The 17705-nt window shown below is 39.9% G+C and overlaps 1 protein-coding gene across 3 annotated transcripts in view; it reads left to right on the top strand.

The window, feature by feature from the left end:
* Positions 1 to 17705, top strand: part of SHROOM2 (shroom family member 2) — a 180927-nt gene that overhangs the window by 146976 nt on the left and 16246 nt on the right. The window lies entirely within an intron of this gene.

The following is a 17705-nucleotide window of genomic DNA, read 5'->3' as shown; positions in this document are numbered from 1 at the left end:
AGGAGGTCAGTGTTTGAGACTTGAGTATAGGGCAGCATCACAGCCATCCAGTATGTTTATATTCTGGCCTGCCCTTACATGCTTTGTGTATCTTGTTGTATGAACGTCTGAATTGTCTGATTTACATATACTTTAGATATGATCTGCTCAGGAATTTATAAAGCGGACTATAGATATTAGGTTTTTTTATCTGAAGATTCCGCTTATTAAGACAGAATCCACTGACAATGGAATGTTCATACAGCCGGAAGACCCCCAAGTGTGTTGTAGGGGTAAACCGGAATCCAAGGGGTAACTAGCATGAGCGCTTTATGGCAGATACCTGTCCATCTTCTCTATTGAAATAACATACACCTTCCGTATAGTTGTAAGAATTCAGACTGATACCTGGCAGCCAAAATTTCCTTTGCCGTTATCTTGTGACTATGGTAACCTGTAGCTCGGGATTATGACTTTTTTAAACTTAGAATCTAAATATATAAGAGGAATGTTTATAGATAATGCATGGTCTATGTTGCGTGTGGGCTGTGTACTTATATCTATGAACGCTACCCAGATATCTGTAAGATCCTTAATAAAAAAGCTGATGATACCCTAGCTGATCTGTATGGCCCATTTTATAGTCAGACTGTACAATAGTCTGACTATATGTTTCTGACTATATCTTATCTTTAAGATAGATTTCACACAGACATATACATATAACATGTCATTTCCATTTTTGGTCTGAAATATAAAACAGTATTATGGAGAACATGTGATTTTAAGTTAAATCTTCTAATTTGAAAGTCATCTTTCTTGGGGCTCATGCACACCACCGTAAGAGTTTTTACTGTCCGCATTAGGCATATCCAGTTCTGGCAATAAGAGAAGCAATTGATAATGCACTAAATGTTCTTCAGACCTCTGTGCCAGTGAACAATTATTCCTCCATTCAAAAGGAAAGGATTAGGGCCTGTTCACATCAACGTTGCCCTTCCGTTCAGGGGTTCCATCGAAGGTTTCTGTCAGGTTAACCCCTCAACGGAAAGGCAAACTGAAACCTTAGGTTCCATTACCCTCATCATTGATCTCAATGGTGGCGGAAACATTGCTAAAGGTTTCCGTTTGTCACCGTTGTCACAGGGTTCCATTGTTTTGACGGAATCAATAACGCAGTCGACTGCGCTATTCTGTCAAAACAATGGAATCCTGTCACAACGGTGACAAACGAAAACCTTTAGCAACGTTTCCGCCACCATTGAGATCAATGATGAGGGAAATGGAAGCTAAGGTTTCAGTTTGCCTTTCCGTTGAGGGGTTAACCCGAGGGAAAACCTTCGATGGAACCCCTCAATGGAAGGGCAAAGCTGATGTGAACACAGCCTTAGGCTGGAACTCTCCTGCACTGAAGATAGACAGATGTCTCACTGACTATATTAAAGAAAACCTGTCACTAGGTCATATAAGTTGAACTGGTTTACTGACCTGTATAGCGTTGTCTCTCTGATTCCAGCACTGTTGCAGGGATATAGGCCACTGTTGTTGTTTCTCCCTGTATGCTAATTCCCTGTAGTTAGCCAACAGGGCGGAGCTAGCTTATCTGCCTCTGATGCTGATCAATCGGCACAGGGCAGCTTGAGGGTAGTTCACACCCTCTTTTCTAACCAGCAAATTAGCATATAGGGAGCCAACACAACAGTGGTCCATATCTCTGGAATGGGTTCCAGGAAGAAAGAAAACAGTGCTGGAATCAGGGAGACCGCTATTCAGGTCAGTTAACCAGTTCAACTTATATGACCTAGGGACAGGTCCTCTTTAAGCTCATCTTGTATAATGTTGTATAAACAATATTGCTTTTTGTTTTGTTTACTGTTTATGTGCTGTAGAATCTCTGGGAAAAAAAGGTATTCCGTAGATAAAAGACTGATGAAATTGCAATGCAATTGAAAAAAATAATGCAACATTCTGCCTGGCAACAGGGAGGTGCCCATGTCTCTGACAGAGACATACATATTTAGAGGTTGCTAGGCAACCAGATTTTAACGGCAAGTCATGTCTCAAGATCAAAATCTGCTATGAATTTCTGTTTCGTTTTTTTTTTCTTCAATAATCTGTCTAGTAACCATTTCAAATAGAGTTGCATATATAGTTTTGTGTGTGGCATGAATAAATATATATATATATATATATATATATACACAGTACACACACACGTGTGATTATATACATCATTAATACACACACTCAAACCCATTTATGCAACTTTATTTTATATTGTTACAGCTGTAAGATTGAAAGATTTGTTTATCTTTAAGATAAATATAACGCAGACATATATATATATATATATATATATATATATATATATATATATATATATATTTTTTTATTTTTTTTTTCTATGTCCATAGACAAACTAAAGCTGTTGGTCTAAACATATTTTGGCAATATATTAAGTATTTTAGAGGATTCCAATACTGTTATTTTGTTCTGAATATATATTGCGTTGAATTGTATACGGAAAGACTCTTATAACATGTCATTTCCACTTTTGGTCTGAAATATAAAACAGTATTATAGCGAACATGTGATTTTAAGTCAAATCTTCTAATTTGAAAGTCATCTCTCTTAGGGCTCATGCACACCACCGTAAGAGTTTTTACTGTCCGCAAATACAGATCTGACCGTTACGGATACACATCCGTAGCCGTACGCAATTGCGGAAGAGCCCATCGACTTCTATGGGCGAGTCTGTTCCGCAATTGCGGACAAGAATAGGACATGTTCTATAATTTGCGGATCATTTTTACGGCCCGGACATACATCTGTAAATATACGGAAAGCTGTCCGTGGCCAATAGAAATGAATGGGTCCGCAATTTCATCCGTAATTACAGATTCCGTAATTATGGGTGAAAATTATGGTCGTGTGCATGAGTCGTGTACCAATACGTAACTTCCGTAGAAAGGTTATTAACTGTAATTGTTTCATAGTCTCCTTCATCAGCGATAGACTGATCATTTCATTATGCTGCCTCTAGTAAACACTTTTCATTGTGCAGTAATTCCTTTTAGTAAGCCATTAACATACCATTTCTTTACTCAAGAATACCTATTTGTTTACTTCAGTAATCTAGTCTGACTCACTACTACAATATTTTTAAAGTGCATCTGTCATAAGACACATGCACTATAAACAATATAATCTTCAAGACGCCCAATGGGTTAAATGGTGCCTTCAATGTAATTTTTATTTTATTTTGCATAAATCAGTAGTAGACTGAACTTTGTAATATATCTTAATAAGGGAAAGATGCATCTTCCTCACCGTCCTGTGCCTTGTAGCACCCTTTCCCTGAATGCGGGGACTTTCAGAAACCTCCTCAGTCCACCAAAAATCCATCTAGTGTAAAACAGTAAATAAAAGACAAGCGGTAGGAGTGGTATGCTGCCGCAGGTTTTCTCTGTCATTGTATGTGTAAGGCTGCATGCTGTGAGAAGAGATGGGGAGAAACATGGGCAAACATTAAATTGGCACAGAGTACTGAGCACAGCATTAATATCAGACCATGGAGAAACTCACATGTAGGCTTTAAGTTGGTTGGTCCTCTGTACAGTAACATCTATTGAACCCCCATATATTTCACATAGTGCCCAAATAATATGATACAGTGCTGAACGATGGCAAAATAACGCCGCCAGACAGTTACCTAAGTGAAACTGCTCTATCCATACACTAGGGAATGTAACTGCACCCTGCGGGGCTGTCTTTCCATAGATGCAGGCACCAAGTGTGGGATCAGGGTTGCAAGCTCTATCAGAGCTACTGGCGCATCCTTTCAGTAGTGAGAGTGAGGTTTCCTGTGCAACTACACGTCTCACACCTCATGGCTGCCACGGTCAAATTGCATTTTCAAAATGCATGTAAAGAAATGGAAAAAGACCCAAAAAACAAAGTAAGACCGTTTCTGGCTAAACTACTTATAATATACATCTATGGGATTCATTTAGATTTTCTTTTAGAACAGAAAGGTACACTTAAAGAGGCTCTGTCACCACATTATAAGTGCCCTATCTCCTACATAATGTGATCAGCGCTGTAATGTAGATACATTTTTACAGAGTTATGACCTATTTTAGATTTATGCTAATTACTTTCTTAATGCCCAACTGGGTGTGTTTTTACTTTTTGACCAAGTGGGCGTTGTGGAGAGAAGTGTATAATGCTGACCAATCAGCGTCTTACACTTCTCTCCATTCATTTACTCTGCACATAGTGATCTTGCTAGATCATGATGTGCAGTCACATACTCACACATTTACGTTACTGAAGTGTCTTGAGAGTTAATAGACATCGCTTCCTGCCAGGGCGTGATGTCTATTCACAATCCCGATACTTCGGTAACATTTGAGTGGGGTTTACAGAACAGCAAGCATAATCTCGCGAGATCACGCTGTAAATGACAGCTTACAGCGAGATCGCGCTTGCTGTGCTCTCAGCCCCACACAAACGTTACCGAAGTGTCGGGATTGTGAATAGGCATCCCATCCTGGCTGGCGGTGATGTCTATTCACTGTCAAGACACTTCAGTAATGTTAATGTGTGAGTATCTGACTGCACATCACGATCTAGCAAGATCACTATGTGCTGTGTAAATGAATGGAGAGAAGTGTATGACGCTGATTGGTCAGCGTCATACACTTCTCTTTACAACGCCCACTTGGTCAAAAAGTAAAAACACGCCCAGTTGTCTATTAAGAAAGTCATTAGCATAAATCTAAAATAGGTCATAACTCCGTAAAATTGATAGTTTTTCTAAATAAAAAACACTTCTGTAATCTAAATTACAGCGCTGATCAGATTATGTAGAAGATAGGCCACTTATAATGTGGTGACAGAGCCTCTTTAAACTTAATAGGCTCTGAAAACACCTCCTGGGTTCCGAGGCTTTTGGGAACTAGACAGTGAGTCTAGCAGGACAATGTGAGGCTACATTCACACGAGCGTGTCAGATTTACCTGCTTAAAAAAACGTGCGTTTTGCATCAATGTGCTTTGCAAGTGGCATTTGATTTTCACGCACTCGCAAAGCACTTCAATGGAATTGATGCGCAAATAACAGACAGCACACGGCTGTGCAGTACGTGGATTTCACGCACCCATTGACTTTAAGCATGAAAACGCACCAATACAGGACATGCAGTGAGTTTCACGCAACGGACTCTTGCTGCATGAAAACACACTTATGTGTGAAAAGCCCCATTTAAATCAATGGGTCCGTGTGCTGTGAGTGATTTCTACGCACAGCACGTGGACGAGTTTTATGCTCGTCTGAATGAGCCCTAAGGGTAGCCCTGTCAGTAAGCAGAATTCTAGGGACAATGGAGGGAATTTATAAAATATTCTAGGCTAAATTCATGCCGCTCTCGTAACTTTAAAAAAAGTGCTCTTAGCACAGGGTGGCAGGGTCACCTATAACCTGACACATATTTACTATCATTTACACAAGAAATTTTAGAGGATTTCCCTTACTGGCGTTCAGATGGGTGAAGATGTGACACAGTTTTTAAGAGGTGTTCACCCCTTAATAACTTAGCCACATCTTATTCTTGTGGGCTTAATACGAAGACTGGCGTTTGAAACGCCAGTGTTAGTAAATCTGCCTTAATGTACTTACCCAAGTTTTGTAGACATCATTCACACCATGAATGATTTTTCTTTTTTATACATGATGCCAGTGTTGTGCTGCCTGTATTTTCCCTTTTTTTGTGGATGATTAGTACAATAACACAAAAAAAATGTAAATTATATGACCGGAAGCCACAACATTCTCAAGTGATCAGTTCTTGGATAGTGTGAAGTGGAAAACTAGTTCTGGGACATTATTAGTAATGTCAAATGAAAACACCAGCTATTACACTTTCCAAAAATCTGCTTTAAATTAGGTTTTCTGGGATTTGCCTTTTAAAGCAATCGCTGTATGAAGAGACACTAGAAGTAATGTAACAGATTCAGCTGTGAACTGAGGTAAATAGCTGATCGTCACCCATAGCAAAACAGGATAACTTTTCAGATGCGTATCCAACTGACGTATCTAATGTCTCATCTGAATTTTGCTCAAGATGTATTTAAGAACAAATAATAAAGTAGTGATTCACCATTAAAAAAAAAAGTCAATTTCTGCGTTCCACTATGTCTCATTGATTCGGAATACTACTGAACTTGTCATTGATATTATACACAGTCATTTTCAAACAAGATATACAGTAGAAATTTTATCAGAATTGGAGCACAAGCAATAGTATCAAGTTAAGGTAAGGGGGTCCTATACTTATTCATCTGTAAAGCTTAAATAACTTGCACATATAATACCTGTTTCCAATGAGGTGTTTTTAAGAATTGGGTCTGTGAGTGCTGATCTCGGTTCCGATAGCTGGAGAATTGTTATTACATCCATTCAGACTGGCATCTGTTTATAGAAATATATGTAAGGACACATGTATGTAAGTTAGTAAATAAATATTCTTCTCCGTCCGCCTCTCCCCACACCATGGCATTGACGGGGGTTTGACTACTGGGACACCAACTATTAGAAATTGCTGTATGAAAGCCATATCCCATTAATGTTTAGATTAAGATAGAAATAAATAAGATAAGATTTTAGAAATAAATCCCTGTATATCTGGCACAGTTGTATATATTTGGATACAGAATGTCGGCTCTATTGGCACGACAGGGTCCGGGTGTTAAAAACAGCCCTGGCCCTGGTCTGTTTTTGATGGCCGTTTTGCACCTGTTCTGGGCTGTGTTTCCGTTTTTGATGGACGATTGTGACAAGTTTTGTCCATTTTATGAACGGATGAATTTCATTAGATTTTTTTATAATGCCACAATGCCCTCTGTAGATAATGCCACAGTGCCCTCTGTAGATAGTCACAGTGCCCTCTGTATATAATTCCATAGTGCCCTTTAGATAATGCCACAGTGCTGTCTTTAAATAATGCCACAGTGCTCTCTTATAAAAATGCCACAGTACTTTCGTTAAATAATGCTACGGTGCCCTCTGTAGATAGTGCCCTCCATAGATAGTGGCACACAGCCCCCTTACCAACGTCTAACACACTCTCCTCGATGTCCTCACTACGATGCTGGCCAAATTTCCTCCTCCACACATGCACTTCACGCTGTGTGGAGGAGGAGAAAATGAGGAAGAGGCAGAAACCACGGCCGTCACTCGGATTTCATCCAAGTGAAGGAAGTTTTTTACATGGCCCCATTGAATTGTATAGGGGCCGTGAGAATGGCCCAAAATAGTGCATGTTCTATTTTTTGACGGCCCGGTAAAACGGGCTGTCAAATAATTGGCCGTGTGGAGAGCCCCATTGGGATTAACCGATTTTAATTCAACCGTGTGACAGTCGTTAAAGAAGGGCCATCACACGGTTGTTAAAACCTGTTGTGTGAATAGGGCCTTTCAGTATCGGTTCATTTCTAATTTATTATTATTTTTGCAACTTGGAAGATAAAGATCTAACTGATAGCATTTTTAAAAGTGTACATAAAAGATTTGGCTTATATATTAACAGTAGTGGATGGTGGTTTGGATTCAAACAATGTCCCTGTGACAAGGGTGAAGCAGTAGAACTGTATGTGTTGTCATGAGAGCATAGGAATAGTGAATCTGTCGGCCTAAGGCAACTGGGAGCTCCATGGCCCTGATGTAGAATCTGTAATTTATCCGAATCACATGCCATTTATAGTACCATCGTCCCTGTGTGCCAGAGGGAATGTTGGACCTCCTCAGACACCAATATCCAGGTGCTGCTATGACCTTTGCTCCCTCCTCCCTATATTCAATCATATTCATATATAAAAGGATGTCTTACACGGACAGATTTTGTCCCATAACGAGCAACAATTGCTGATAACAGATCGATGGCTGTTTTTTTAATTTTTTTAATTTTTTTAAGGTCCCTTACATGGGCCGATGTAACAATCGTTCGGTCCTTATACAGTTTACATATTGTCGGCACCAAATCCCATGTTTACACTGGGAGATGTGCTGCCGACAACAAAGATTTTTAGGTCTGCATAAGGCCGAAAATTCACGTCGCGATTCAAATGTTTTTTGCCACAAATCACGCCAAAACCGTGTAATTCTTTCACAATTTTTGTAAAATCGCTGCAATAGTGCAGTATTTCTGCGGTTCACACCAATAAACCACATTTGAACCGCAATGTCACTTCTCCAGCTCTAAAGATATGATCCGCCGGCAATCGATTGTTTGCTCGTTTGTCGGCTATTTGCTGCCCTATTTACACAAGCCAATGATCAGGAACGAGTATTCGTGCAGACGCTCGTTTACCCAATCATTGGCCCGTCATAAATGTAAATAAAGGCTACATGCACATGTTGCGGAATTTTATGGTGAAAATCTGCATCAAAACCGCAGGTGAAATCTGCACTCTATTGTTTTTCATATGCGTTTTAGGTTATTAGGTTTGAGATTACTTAAAATCGTATTTACTTTGCTGGTATTGTATTACGCTGCGGATTTGCCGCAGAAAAATCTGCACAGAAAATACACACTTAGGCCTCATGCACACGACCGTATTTTTTCCCACCCGGAAATACTGGCGTAAATACGGGTCCGGTGTCACACGTATTCGACCCGTTTTGCACCAGTATTTACGGACCCGTGCCCGTAAATATGGGTCCGGTTTCACCCGTATTCCACCCATATTCCACCCGTATTTACGGGCACGTTTTTGGCTGCAAAATAGCACTGCACTAATCGGCAGCCCTTCTCTCTATCAGTGCAGGATAGAGAGAAGGGACAGCCCTTTCTGTAATAAAAGAAGTTAAAGAAATTCATACTTACCCGGCCGTTGTCTTGGTGACGCGTCCCTCTCTTCACATCCAGCCTGCAGCCTGTGATTGGCTGCAGCGGTCACATGGGCTGAAACGTCATCCAGGGATGTCGGGCCGGATGTCGACAGGGACGCGTCACCAAGGCAACGGCCGGGAGACCGGACTGGAGGAAGCAGGAAGATCTCGGTAAGTATGAACGACTTTTTTTTTTTTTTACAGGTTGCTCTATATTCTAATCGGAATTCACTGTCCAGGGAGCTGAAAGAGTTACAGCCGATCAGTTAACTCTTTCAGCACCCTGGACAGTGACTATTTACCGACGTCGCCTAGCAACGCTGCCATAATGACGGGTGCACACACGTAGCCACCCGTCATTACGGGAGCTCCATAGACTTCTATGGGCTGCCCGTGCCGTTATTACGGCCTGAAATAGGACATGTTCTATCTTTTTCAACGGCACGGGCACCCTCCCGTAAGCAAACGGGAAGGTACCCGTTGCCAATAGAAGTCTATGGGCCCGTAATTACGGGCCTTTTTACGGTCGTGTGCATGTGGCCTAACAGAATCAGTCTGAGATTATGCGAATCCGCGTGACTTTGCTTGCTGCAAATTATCTCACCTGCTAGCATTGGGCATTGCGATTGTTTTCAACCATATGCAGTATCGTCAGCCCTATTTAACTTTAATAAGTCATCAGAAATATCGAGTCTCATATACCCTGTGTAGAAATTGACTAAATCAACATTTTCTTATTTGCCGGAGGTTGCTGACTACATAGTGTTGATTTACAATAGCCTTGCATAATCATTTGTAAATGCTGTGAAGCAAAGCGGAAGATATATTATTAGATGTTCTCCACGACTTTGTGTTCGTATTCTGCAATATTCCTCCTTTGCCAGCTATCTGTGTACACAAGTCCTCAGCTGAATGTTTCCTTTAAGGAAGTTTTCCAAGTTGTAATATTTTATAAGCATATAAAAGAATTTGATAAAGGATAAAAGGAAGAAAATTATAAGAAAATACTATCCATATTTTATAAATTGGACTGTAATTGGCAGCGCGTCCTCTTGGCACAAACTTGCCAGTTGGTTGATATTTTTAAAACAGGCAAAGACAAGTTCTGCAAGATTTATTTCTGCAAGATTTATTGTAGTAGTTGCCAATTCGACACATAAGCAAAAGTTCAAAGGTGTTTTACTGTCTTGGACCGGCTGCATTTATTATGCATTATTGTATTTTGGGCATAGGAGCAAAATATTGTAATCTGTGTTATTATATAGGGGAGCATCCATTTACAAAAATATTAATATTCGTTTTTGCTCCGTTTTATATTTATAGCATGGGCTAAAATCACAATGCCAAAAACTTGACAAATGAGTGTAATGGAGTGCCACCCTGAAGCCCAGCCCACTTTCCCGACGCATTTTGTGTCTGAAAAAGTGGCACCATGGGTGTATCTTTCACTTTTTACTATATGTTTTATCCCTAAATCACAAATCCATTATGTTTTATGTGTTCAATGGATTATAGCATAATTTTTGGGGTGACTTTTTTTTGTGTGTATATATATATGTGTGTGTGTTTTGTTCTATTTTCTGAATGTATGAATGAAGAATATAATGACTACTGAAACAAAGTTTCACTATGTTTAAAGAACCCCTACATAAAACAAGTTATCGTGTCATGGTGCCTTTCCGTGTTAATATTCCACCCTTGTTCCTATGTTACATGTATCCATAACTATTCTCTGACACTAACATTTTCAAACATGCTGTATATACATCTCATAGGGGCACATTCACTGACTGTATCCCATGAGATATAGAACATGATTATTTCATTCCGATATTCTAGAATCACCAGTATTTTGAATACCTGTTTTTTTTGTGGGGGGGTTTTGACGCTTGATATCTTTGTAGTCTCATGTGAGATCAAAATGTTTGCAGAAGTTCAATACTGTTTTTCCCATAGTAAAAGAATTCTGAATTGCACAGCCACCTATGAAGGACCTACACTTATATGTAAGGACATTGATTTATTAACAATTGGTTTATCGGTACTGTTCGCTTTAGCAGTAGCTGCTGGTTACCTCTGATCTTATCCTATGAATGGGACAGATATTTGTAAAACAGCCTATAGTCTGTGGAGGGCTGATAAGAAGCCGTAGAAAAAGCCTATTTACAGGTATATGAGCAAAATATGTTCAGTGTGTGTCTCAGGATGTACAATAGAAGTGCTCATTTTTTTTGCAAGAAATCCCCTATTGTACCTTTCTTTTCATGCAGTCATTTCCCAAGCCGTCAGCTATATTGGTTACTATTAGAAACCCAAGTAAGAGGAGAAGCTAGCTACTTCCTTACTGAAGTGACCATTGACTTCAGCAGGGACGGATTTTCGAAGAGCCTTCCTGCGGTAAAGGTGCCCGTTTCTCAAGTTGAGGACGGAAGTTTTTGACAGACTGCTAGCAGTTGCACCCCATGTAAAATTTAATGAATGCAGATAATACAGTATGTTCCTGAACATGACAATTCAGATTTCAATCATCTCAGCAGCAGTGACAGTGATGAGTCTCAATTTGACTTGCAATTGCCAACGAGCATTCTTTCTCTAAAAATCAACATTTCTATGACAACTGCTGAAAATGTGAACTTACCATCAGCCCACATTTGTCTCACAAGGGGAGAAGAGAACAGAATTGAATGTGAGTCTATTTGTGCAGAGCTGTAATAAAGTCTCACTATGGCTGCAACTTCCTGTACCATCCTATAGTAGGAAGAGCAGCTCTAGAGCACAAACTTCTGCTTAAAGAGGCTCTGTCACCACATTGTAAGTGCCCTATCTCCTGCATAAGGAGATCGGCGCTGTAATGTAGGTGACAGCAGTGTTTTATATTTAAAGAACGATCTATTTTCACCACTTTATTAGCGATTTTAGCTTTATGCTAATGAGTTGCTCAATGGACAACTGGGCGTGTTTTTACTATTGACCAAGTGGGCGTTGTACAGAGGAGTGTATGACGCTGACCAATCAGCGTCATACACTTCTCTCCATTCATTTCTTCAGCGCATAGGGATCCTTTTAGATCACTATGTTCTGTCTTATACGAACACATTAACGCTACTGAAGTGTTTAGACAGCGAATAGACATTCCACGGGATGTCTATTCACAATCCCTACACTTCGTTAATGTTTCTGTGGTAGTTACAGCAGAGCAAGCGTAATCTCGTTGTAACCTGTCATTTACAGCGTAATCTCGCGGGATTACGCTTGCTCTGCTGTAAGTACCACAGAAACAGTAACGAAGTGCAGAGATTGTGAATAGACATCCTGTGGAATGTCTATTCGCTGTCTAAACACTTCAGTAGCGTTAATGTGTTGGTATAAGACCGCACATACTGATCTAACAGGATCCATATGGGCTAAAGAAATGAATGGAGAGAAGTGTATGACGCTGATTGGTCAGCGTCATACACTCCTCTGTACAACGCTCACTTGGCCAATAGTAAAACACGCCCAGTTGTCCATTGAGAAACTCATTAGCATAAAGCTAAAATCGCTAATAAAGTGGTGAAAATAGATTGTTTTTTTAAAATAAAAAGCACTGCTGTCACCTACATTATAGCGCCGATCTCCTTATATAGGAGATAGGGCACTTATAATGTGGTGACAGAGCCTCTTTAAATACGTGATAAACCATGCAGACTAAGGGAACATGTAATACAATAAATAAATAAAAATAATTGCCCTAGTAGGTGGCAGGTAAATTTTATGACTAAACACAATTATACTATAAGGCAACTAACCCTATATTCCACACTACTAACAGAAGGTATTGAATTGTTCTATTCACATAATTCCTAATAATGAAAATAACCTTTATTAAAGGCACGTAGCCTATATTCTAAAAGCAACCCATGAGCCCAGAAACTTTATCACATATATAAGTATATATATATATATATATATATATATATATAATGTATATAATTAATATGCTGTCTATACTAGAGGGAAGCGTCTGCAGACTGCTATCCCAGAATTGATTCTGAGCTGATGGTATGTTAAAAACATTCAACAAATCCCCCCTGACATATTTGACCAAGATGGCGTCCTCAGGGGTATAATGGGGCAATTGCGATGGAAACCGCAAGTCTGAGGCTTATAAAACATTATAGAGCGTCAATAGGAGGACCAGTGCACAGGAGCCAATCAGGTGACTGGGGGGGGGGGAATCGAGTATCGTTCCTACTTTTACACTGGCCGATAATCGGCCAGTATAGCGAGCGCCGATCAACGAGACCTCATTGATCGGCGCTCGTTTGCGCCTGTCACACGGAGCTATGGATACTCTGTTACTCCGATCGCTCGTCCTAATACATTATTATCATGTTGGCAGCGCGTCTCCCTGTTTACACAGGAAGATGAGCTGCCGGCAACAACAATCTATTACTTTTTTAAAACGATACGACCAGCAGATGATCGAGCGTTTGCTCATTCGTCTGCTGATCGCTGCCCTGTTTACACAGGGCAATTATCGGCAATGAGCGTTCTATGAACGATCGTCTGCCCGATAATCGCCCAGTGTAAAACCGCCTTAAGGGAACAGGACCATTTATGAGCTTTAAAGATAAAGTTCTTAATAGGTTTCACAGTTTTTGCACTGAAACAACTCGGTCAATGATGGCAATGTTAATGATTTTATTGTACAATGGGTTTACAAAAAAATCATAGCATCTCAGCTAAAATTTAGCAAATGTGGGCTGACGGTAGTTCACATTTTCAGGAGTAATATGTCTATGTTGGTTTTCAGAAGTGGAATGTTCGTTGGCAATTTGAGCCAAATTGAGACTCATCACTGTCACCACTGCTGTGATAATAGAAATCTGAATTATGTTCAGGAACATACTGTATTATCTGCATTCATTTCATTTTACATGGGGTGCAACTTCTAGAAGTCTGTCAAAAACATTCACATATCACAGGGTATTATATTATATGATGCAGGTTCATACCACCGTCCTCCTATCTCCCCCAAGGCCAGTTCCTCCTTCCATTATTGGCTTATATTCCAGTGCCTATGGGTCTGTAGCTATGTAACCCATAGTAGCGGCTGGAGGATAGGCCAAAACTGATCTCTCTTCAGGGTGGTGAGAAATGGCCACCGAATGTAATTTCTCTTTGAACTCTAATTTCTATCAGAATCTTATCTATTTTTTCTTCACATTGTTTGGAAATGTTCTCCCATGTCCCAGTAAACAGGATCTAGAATATTCCAAGTGATAATCAGAAATGTCAATATATAAATGCACAGAGGTGTCTAATTTTTACGTATTGTAACTAGCTATTTTTGCATGAATAGACCCATTCTAGACCCATATGTTGATCTGTCTGGTTTAGTAGAACCACTGGAGTTCGGGTAATAAAACTGTCTGAACCTGACTTAAAAGTGACAAATGTCACTTCAACGGGATGCTCCCTATCTGATGGCAACATGAAGTAGTGACCGAGAACCTGATTCCAGCGTGGTCACTTACTTTAAATACTTTGTGGTTTTAATAAAATCACGGTTTTCTCCGGCAGCACGCATTCATGAGCTGCGACTAGCCCCGTCTACTTCTGCTGATTGACAGCTTTCTCCACATACTCATATACTGTGCATAGGGAGAAAGCTGCCAAACAATGACGGGTGGGTAGCTCATGAATGTCGAGGACTACTCAGCGCTACATTCATGCGCTGCGACTAGAAAGCCAGGATTTTAAGTGTTTCAAAGTAAGTTACATAGAGCTGTATTGAGGGTCTCTGTCAGTACTTTACGCTGCCCTCAGAAAGGGCACTATAATAGCTTTGGCTCCTAAAAAATTAAAGGGGTTGTCCACTTTCAGGAAATTTCTTATTTTGTGTATAATTAAATATTAGACAATTTTCCAATATACTGTCTGTATGAATTCCTCATGGTTTTCAAGATCTCTGCTTGTTGTTATTCAGTAAGAACATTCATTGTTTATTTCCAGTGGATAAAATTCTGTCCATGGTCATGTGATGGACACACAGGTGTTGGGATCATTAAAAGACAGAGCTCTCATCCACATACTGTAACTGTAATGAGCCGTGCACCTGTGTGTCCATCTCATGACCATGGACGGAATTTTATCCACTGGAAATAAACAATGAATGCTCCTACTGAATAACAACAAGCACAGATCTTGAAAAATTTGAGGAATAAATACAAAAAGTATATTGGAAAATGGTATAACTTTTAATTTTACAAAATATAAGATTACATTTATGGAACCCAAAAAAGCCCCTCTAAAGAAAAAAAATTGAAAAATCTGCATAGATCGAACTCCTCATGGATAAGCTGCTTAAAAGTTTCCACTTTTTTTTTTCTCCTCCTCAACCTCCTCATTCTTTCTCCTTCTTTCTCTTCCTTGAACATTTTTCCTTCCTCCTTTTTGATGTTTTCCCTTCTTCCTCTTTTCTTCTTTGTCTTCTCTCATGCAATATAATGTACAGTATGTGAAAGCTAGCCATGGTGGTGCAATATAGTGGGGGGCACCTTGGGTTCTTTTTCGCCTAATTCAGGATTGACCATTGTTGTGCTCATGGAATGATCTTAACAGGACACCCACTCCTAAGGAGAGCACCAACAGTCCTGAATTTTCTCAATTTGTAGACAATTTGTCTACAATTGCTGTATACCCAGGTCTTTAGCGATGCTTTTCCAGCTTCATGTGTCTATATAACACATCATCTAAGGACTTCTGAAAGTTGTTTGCCTTGAGGCATGGCTCACACTAGCCAATCTTTTCTTGAGATAAGCCGATTTGTCATCAACCAGGCTGTGTGTGCCTTTATTTAACGGACAAAGCACCCGTGAAACCCACACTTCCAATGTCTAAACTTCCAATTTAATTGAAAAACAATTTGCCAATTAGCTTATAGAGGGTTGCTGACACTTTTCTCCCCCCACTGTGGATGTTACTCAATGTGCTCAGTAAAAGACATGAATGGTACACCTGTTTGTGTGTTATTATTTTAGTTAGATTGTGAATTTCTATAATAGTGGCTTACTGTAGACAACAATCAGACCGCATTTTATTAGTAATCAATGCAGAAATCCTGGTAATTCCCAAGGATTCATTTATGTTTTCTTGCAACTGTATGTACTTTAGGTCCATTTTATACAGTCATAATACAGATGCTTTTATGTTCCATATTTTGGCTCTCAAATGTGGTTGTCACTAGATGTCAGCAGATGTCACTATCTAAAATAGGCTGATCTTAGAATTTTAGAAAACAATGCATCAGCAAGTTTTTACTAAGTGGCCAAAAACCCATTTAAGCCAGCGCACCTTTTATTAGTATTGTACTTAGGCTTAGTTTACACCTGCGTCGGTGTGTTCCGTTGTTCTCTGTCAGAGGAGCATAACAATACAACCCTCCGCCAACGAAACCCATTGACTTTAAAGGGTACCGTTGGCTTTCCGTCTGGGTGTCCGCAGTTTTTGCAGAGACGCAGCATGTTGTGCTATTCTCTCCTGTAATCTCTGCCGGATCTGCGACAGAGGCCCATAACGGAGCCTCCAACACAGATGTGAACGAAGCCTTATAGGGAATGTGTCGCTAGAATTTTTTTTTCAGTTAAACAATTCGTATTTAAGTGATTACACATTGTTTTAATTTTTTTCACAAGTCAGGAAATATTATAAATTAGATTCTAATTTATAAAATTTCCATGTGCTGCCCACTAGAGGGATCAGTTCCCAAAGTTGCAGCATGGTCACTGTGGTAAAGCAACCTCATTGATTTATGCTGCAAATTTGGGGTGGGCACTCTCTCCTCTAGTGTCCTCACACAATCCCCCCTCCCTTCTTCTGGCTAGTGCCAGGAGAAGGAAGGGTTTGAATGTCTTCAAACCTCCTACACTGTGCACCGCCATTTTCTGAGCAACTGCACAGTGTAGGAGGATTAGATACAGTGCTCAGCAGACAGTATAACACGAACATACATGAACATAATACACACATCACATACACGAACATAAATTACCTGCTCCTGCCGCCGGCGCCTACGCTGGTCTACGCTCCTATTCCTTGCGCCTTCGCTTCGTTGAACATATGGCCGGAAGTCGTCATCTTACTGTCTGGCCGCGACTTCCGGTCCACATGAAAATGGCGCCGGATTTTGCTCTACGAACGAGCTTCGTTTTGGTTTGTGTGGGAGAGGCGCATGCGCCATTCCCACACAGACAGAGTACGCTTCTGAGAATGGAACGGCTCCCGTTCGCATTCTCTGTGGGGATGTATGTGCCGTATTCCATCTCTGTATGTGTCGTTAATCTACACACATACAGAGATGAAAAAAAATGGCAGCCCCCATAGAGAAGTAAAAGTAAAAATACATTAAAAAGTAAAAAATGAGAACACAATTAGATACAATTTGTGTTAATATTATATTAAAAGCAATATAATAATAATATTAATAAATAAAAAATCTCGACACCGTCCCTTTAAGAAGTCATTTTTGAAAAAGAATAGTACAGTCCCAGGTCTGAATTGAAATGACAATGTATGCTGAGCTCTTTGCAAAATGTTCCTTACTGCAGCACTAGTTTATATCCAGCAGTCTTAGCAACTGCTTATAAAAATTAGATTAATCATACATTTGGGATAGGCATTCTCCCTGGAAGATAACTAATAATTTTTCCTGGTTACAGTATCTTTAGTGTTTCATCATGCACATAAATGTAAACTGCATTCAGAAATGAAAAATCGGCTATCCCAAAGTATATGTACATTGTAAAGGATTCGTGCACACTGATCTTGCTGTTCCAGTATGGTTTCTAGAAAGT

The sequence above is a fragment of the Rhinoderma darwinii genome, chromosome 2 (assembly GCF_050947455.1).
Source record: "Rhinoderma darwinii isolate aRhiDar2 chromosome 2, aRhiDar2.hap1, whole genome shotgun sequence".
NCBI lineage: Eukaryota > Metazoa > Chordata > Amphibia > Anura > Rhinodermatidae > Rhinoderma > Rhinoderma darwinii.
Note: the sequence above shows the minus strand (reverse complement) of the source record. Positions and strands in the feature narration are given on the sequence as shown.